Here is a 6,911-nt window from a genome sequence, read left to right as displayed (position 1 = left end):
TCCCTCACTAGATGGCCGGGACACGTTATATATATATATATATATATGATGTGATGATATGATGGTGTGATGATGTGATTATGGCGCCAAGGATGGTATGTGGCGACCTTATTCACCGAGTCCCTCACTAGAAGGATGGGACACGTTACATATATATATATATGATATATGATATTGATATGCATGATTTTCATTTCATAAGGCAAGTGTATTGATGTTTTAAAGTCATACTTTTTTTCTGGTAATCTCTATTTCAGTTATGATCCTCTTTACTGTATTTCATGCTTTATATACTCAGGACATATTACGTACTGACACCCTTTTTTCGGGGCGCTGCGTTTCATGCCCGCAGGTACAGATACTCACTTTGGTGATCCTCCAGCTTAGGATTTCCTTTCAGCTGTCTTACAGAGCTCCGTTGTTCCGGAGTTTAGACTTTTGGTACAGATCTTATGATATATATATGTATGTTCATCCAGGGGTACGACGGGGCCCTGTCCCGTCATTTTTCACCGTTAGTACTCTTAGAGGTCTGTAGACATATGTGAGGGTTGTGTATATGTTCTGTTCAGTTGCGTCTATACGATGTGTTATGAAATGATGTCCGTCTGTAGTGGCAGCCTTGCCGGCTTGCATATGACATGATACTGATGTGCAGTGGCAGCCTTGCCAGCTTGCATATGACATGATATTGATGTGTAGTGGCAGCCTTGTCGGCTTGCGTATCATTTTATGATTTGATCAGTTGTGACTCCTCAGGAGACAATTTATCTAAGTATACTTATATGATGACACTATGAACTTTCGGAGTTCTTTTGTAAAGTTCCATATTATTCGTAGTTTCAGTTTCACTATATCTGACAGGTATGTTTACGGGTGTCCAGGTCGGGCACTAGTCATGGCCTACGGGGTTGGGTCGTGACAATTTCATAGCTAATAGGCTTGGATCTTCTGTTTGTATTGATTAATTTGAAGGTTGAAAATCCAGGGTTCATATCCAAATTGGGGGTTTTCACTTGAATCTCGAAATTAGCCTATTCTTGAGTTATTTTAGCAATTTTTTTATTAGGATTGAACTCCTATAACATGGAATTGCCTATTATGCTTTCGAAATGGCCGTTTTACCCTTGTGGGCTCGTTTTCTCCTTTCTTCATGGCTGAATTTGACAAATAGCAATAGGGGTAGTGTTCTTCATTATTTCTAATATAAAATTCGAATATGATTAGATTTTGAGTATTTGGAGGCGCAACGAAAGGGCAAGGCAAAGATTTGATTGTTCATGGCTCCTGCTCGGTTAGCGAGGCATGTGTAGAGTTAGTGATTGTTGGAGAAAGCATGATATGCCTTCGGGTATGAAGTAGGGATGGATTACTTAAGTTGGTATTGTTGCTTGACTGTGGCTTGTTTCCTTGTTGTGATCTATTTGCTTGCTGCCCCGTTTGTGATACTACACTTGATATTAATAGATCCTTATGATATGTGTCCATGTCGGCACGGTTGATATTGATAGATTCTTTTTATAGGTGTCCACGTGCGGCACCATTGATATTGCTAGATTCTTGTTATAGGTGTCCATATATAGCACGATTTGGCATTGATATACTCTTGTTGACATTGATATCATGCATGCATTCATACTTATATATTGCGAGCGGGTTGCGCGTTGCAACACATATATTGGATCGGGTTGCACGTTCCACAACATATATTGGATCGGGTTGCACGTTCCACAACATATATTGGATCGGATTGCATGTTCCGCAACATATATTGGACCAGGTTCCACGTTCCGCAACATGTATTGGACTGATTTGCACGTTCCCCAATAGATATTGGATCGAGCCATGCGCCACATCAGGTACATCGACTTCGCGAGTTTCCCATGGGTCATTACTAGCAGGCGTGGAGGTATTCCACCTAGAGCGTGTATATATCATTGCATTGCATTACATTCTTATTTAAATATTCATAGTGTTGGATTTGGACTTGGTACTTGTATTTGTGGTGATATTCGGACTTGGTGAACTATACTTATGGATCCATTTGAATTGGGTAATCTGTACTTATGGTGACATTTGGACTTGGTATTTAGCGATTGTGATTTCGTTCTCGGACATTGTTGTGTGCTTGTCTATCTTTCAGTCTCTTACTTATATATATGTTAGATGACTGTTGTCGGCCTATCATGCCTACTCAGTACATGTTGTTCTACTGATTCTACCTTGCTGCATTCTTTTATGAGTGTAGAGTACATGGCTGGATCGACTTTTCCCCTCAAGACTAACTCCTGAGGCATTGCTGTCGAGCATCTAAGGTGAGCATATGGCCAGATCCGTAGCCCTGATAACTCCTCTTGTTTTGCTTGTCTTATTCGCTACTTCTGAGACAGTATTTCATTTTGAGACTATGTATACAAACTTTTAGTTATGAAGTGGCTCTTGTATGGCCTAGACCAGATTTTGGGATTGATGTAATATTTCTGCACTTTTTTACTTATCTATTTTAGACTTGTTAGATATTTATGTTGGTTGGGTTATTTTATTGTTCTTTGAATTTTGATTAAGGGAAGGGTTCACCTACCAGGTGGGAAAAGGGTAGGTGCCCGCATATTCCCGATTTAGGACGTGACAATGATCTAAAGTGAAATGGAACGTAAACAGACATCATTCAAAAATGACTCTACTCTTAGTAGTTAGGGATGTCCATGTTGTTCATTCCCTTGTGATGTTTTTTCCAGCATGTTATATATCTGATTCTAAGTCCTATTGAGGCACATAATGATGATGTTAATGCCCATAATGTAATCGGAGGGTTAACGACTACAAGTCACTCCAAAAGATATTCTAATGTTCCATAAGAGCCTTCATGCATTATATATATATATATATATATATATATATATATATATATATATATATATATATGGGTTATGGGAAAGTAAATGGCGTTATATACGCACCACTATCTGATTATATGATGATAATTATGCCCACAGAGGCCGATACTATACGATATGATGCTCAATGAGGCCAATGGTGTTATTTACACATATATATGTACAATGACGTTATATACGCATATATGTATAAGTATGTAAGTGTAAGTATTCATGTTCATGGCCCACAGAGGCAGTTCAAAGGTACAGATTGATTCTTATATCCCTCTCCTTAAAGATGTCTTATTGTTATGTTTTATTTTTACCTTACATATTCAGTACATTATTCGTACTAACATCCCTTTTCTTGGGGACACTGTCTTTCATGCCACGCAAGTGTAAGTAGACGGATTGAGAACCTCTCATAGTAGACTCTCCTTTGATATCAACTTGGATTTGTGAGCTCCACTTTCATCTGTAGCCTTACCGAGTCAGGGTACATATGTATATGTCATTTTGTATGTTGGGTATGTCGGGGGCCCTGTCCCGACCTATGTACGAGTATGATATTCCATGTTAGAGGCTTTGCAGATAGTGTCCTATGTATAGTATGCATATGATGTCGTTGGTCTATCATGGCAGACTTGTGGCCCGTAATATATATATACATATATATTCCTTTTTGGGTTGTTTATCATGTCTAGAGTTATGTTTCTTAAAGAATGAATGTTAATACGTCTTTATCGGCTTAGTGGAGTCTAATGATTGAAAGAGATGAAGTGAATGTTGGCGCTCAGTTAAGTAGGGAACCGAGTGCCAGTCGCGGCCCTCCGGTTTGGGTCGTGACAAGTTGAGACCTTACTTGACTTTATTTAAAGCATCGTGAGTGTTTAAAATGGACTAATAAAGAGGGAGTAATGGGTAACTAAAGGGGTCCCAGTACTTGTGAGGTGGCAAGCATTTGTTTAGGGTACCGGTGCAATGTTAAGGGTATTTGCGTATATTTCCATTGTATAGTTCGGTCTGAAAGATATGCTTTGAGAATTAGCTGATATTTGTGATTGTTATTGGGATATGAGGTCCGTTGTAAATTTCTTCTATGCTTATTACCTGTCTTGTTTGTGATTATGTGCCCTCATCATTCAGAACTACTCGCTTAAAAGTTGAAAATAGCTAAAGATTGAGTCTTTATTGCTTAGCTTGATTTCTTACTATGTGCATGTCATATTCATGCTTTATATGGTATCCTATGTATATTTGAAGTTACATATGTAAGGTCCTATGGGGAAATGGTTCCGGACCGAGTGATGCTGATGATATGAGTTGTTTTGGCTAGGGACAGGTAATGTGAGCCTATGGGTTGAGTATTATGATTTGAAGCCTAAAGTGGCTAGGAACCCGAAGGGAAATGATTCTGGGTGGTGTATGGACCTCGTGAGTCCCCCATGGGTCACAATTTATAAAATTTGAACGTGTGTATTGTGGACTTTGATCCTGAGCCTGCATGTACTTTAGGCCGGCCCAGGAGAGGGTTAGTCTTATTTCAAAACCAGCAGGCTCTAGTTGAATTACCGGTGAAAATGGTAGCCAATGGTTAACCATCGACAATGCGTGAAGTTATAGTGCCTCGTGTGGGTAATGTCACATCTAGCATTGTCAAGCCCATTATTGAGGGGCAATTTGAGCTAAAGCTCCTTACTATTCAACTCCTTTAATCCAGTGGGAAATTTGCAAGGCTGTAGCATGAGAATCCTCAGCGACATATTCAAACCTTCTTGGAGATTGCTGACAGTTATGTTACCTGAAGTGTCCATGCATAGTATGTGCGATTGATGTTATTTCCCTTCTCTCTGATGAGGAATGCAAAGAATTGGTTACTGGCGGAGCTTGCCAAACTCTATTACCTCATGGGATGATCTGGTGATAAATTTCCTGACAAGGTTCTTTCCACCAGCAATGACAACAAGACTCAGGAAAGAAATCATATCATTCAAGCAGAAAGATGGTGAGAATCTATATCAGGCATGGGAAAGGTTCAAGGGTCTTCTCAGAGATTGTCCTAACCACTATCAATCGGATGAAAGTCTAGCTCATACATTTATTAAGAGCCTGTATAATCAACACAAGATAGCTCTAGACATAGTTGCAGGAGGAAAAGCTCTTAATATGAGCAAGGATGAACTTTTCAAACTACTAAACAGGTACACTCAGAGCAATCCCGATTGGCAAGGTGACACAAGTGGAAGTGTAGCCAAGAAAACTGTTGGAGTTATTAAAGTTGATAATTATACGGGACTATCAGCACAGATTGAGGCTATGCGTATGGAATTTAAGAGGTTTACGACTGGGCAAGCTCAACCATAGGTGCAAGCAGGGCAACAACCAATATCTTTTGTGATGTTCGCGGAGACGGTCACTCCAATGATGTATGACCTGTAAATCCAACATCTATATACTTTGTGGGAAACGTAGGAAGGAGGCAAGGTAACAATAACCAGTACAGAAATACGTACAACCCCAAATGGAGGAATCATCCAAACATCAATTGGGGAGGTAACTAGGGCAAGCAGAAACAGAACTATCAGTCAGCCCAAGAAAATCAGGCTCCCGCTCCTGCACATGAACTTGTGAGTAAGATGGAGGAAATGATGGGGGATATCCAGAAGATAATGACCAACTAGCAGAATTTCAAATAGAAGATAACATCCGAAAATCAGATGCGTGACATGAATATGCGTAATATGGAGAAGCATGTGGTAAGATAGCTGGTCCTCAGAACACCAGACCACAGGGGGGACTTCCAAGTGACACTGATCCAAATCCGAAGCCATGTGTTGTTGTGTCTCTCAAATGGGAGGTAACAAGAGGAATTAGCATTGAAGAATGTGACCCTTGTAGAAGTAGAGAAAGAGATAGTTGTAGAAGATGAGGTGATTGAGATAGAATGGGTGGCGAAGACACCGTTGGTAAAGCAGCCACAGCCAGTGGTTGCCAAACCACCGCCTCCGTTCCCTAGAGGTTGGCAAAGCAGAAGGAAGAGACCACACACAATATGTTTCTTGATTTACTGAAATAGGTACATGTGAATGTCCCCTTAATGGACATGCTACAAGGGATTCCGAAATATGCTGTGTATATCAAGGACATCGTGGCAGACAAGAGCTATTTCACAGAGTATGCCACAGTTGCACTTATTGAGGAGTGAACATCTCGTATTGCTAATGCATTGTGTGATCTTGGTGCTAGTATCAACCAGATGTCGTTGTCTATGTTCAGGAAATTTGTCAGGCTCCAAAACTCACCCTGGGTGCAACAGGAATCCAATGCTATAAACAACACCGAAGCACCTTATAAAATCAATAAACATTTATTCTCTTTCAGTAGTGTTTTAGTATTTATTTAAAGCAGCCCTTAACGGCTAACTTGAAGCATACTGTTGCACCTCATACTTTTTTATGTAGATTTCATCGTGAGTTAGTCATCATAGCGTTGGAAGAGCGGGATAACCTTTGAGGTTATGGGATTAGATATGTCTATCTTCAGTAAATAAGATTTTAAGACCATGTTTAGTAGGTATTGGAAGGTTCTGCATAGTATTTTTGGTCCAACTTTGGATGGATATATCTTCTAGCATATGAGGAGTTATGGAATACGTACCTATGTAAATTCAAGTTCAGAGAGTTTTCTTTCCAATGCAACTGACATATCACAAATCCGAGAAGTGTGGTGCAATATACGACCCGTACAAAATTATATTATTTCAAGTACGGGCCGTAAATCCAATGTGGTGGCAACATATTCTTGTATATGTTTCGTACCTCTTCCCTTTTATATATTTGTATCATCTCCCCAGATCTTAGACACCCCTAAAAACTCTCCCAAATTTATTCAACCATTTCCCAAGTGACATCAAAGGTTTAAAGTGAGAATCAAGTGCCAATATACTTCCGGATTGTTATTAAAGTGTAGTTCGTCCTCTTGTAGTAGATTTCAGGAATACTTCAAGGTGAATTAATCTTGGAATTGATGTGTTCT

General features: G+C 39.7%; 1 non-coding gene across 1 annotated transcript; it reads right to left on the bottom strand.

Annotated features, from left to right (window-relative positions):
* Nucleotides 1–4,841: 4,841 nt before the first annotated feature.
* On the bottom strand, nt 4,842–4,948 carry LOC132638897 (small nucleolar RNA R71). Its single transcript, XR_009581957.1, has one exon. It is a non-coding gene; the product is annotated as a small nucleolar RNA R71 (small nucleolar RNA).
* Between the last annotated feature and the right edge of the window lie 1,963 nt (nt 4,949–6,911).

Source organism: Lycium barbarum, chromosome 4 (assembly GCF_019175385.1).
Source record: "Lycium barbarum isolate Lr01 chromosome 4, ASM1917538v2, whole genome shotgun sequence".
NCBI classification, from domain to species: domain Eukaryota; kingdom Viridiplantae; phylum Streptophyta; class Magnoliopsida; order Solanales; family Solanaceae; genus Lycium; species Lycium barbarum.
The sequence above is the reverse complement of the archived record's forward strand: the minus strand, read 5'-3'. Positions and strand labels throughout refer to the sequence as shown.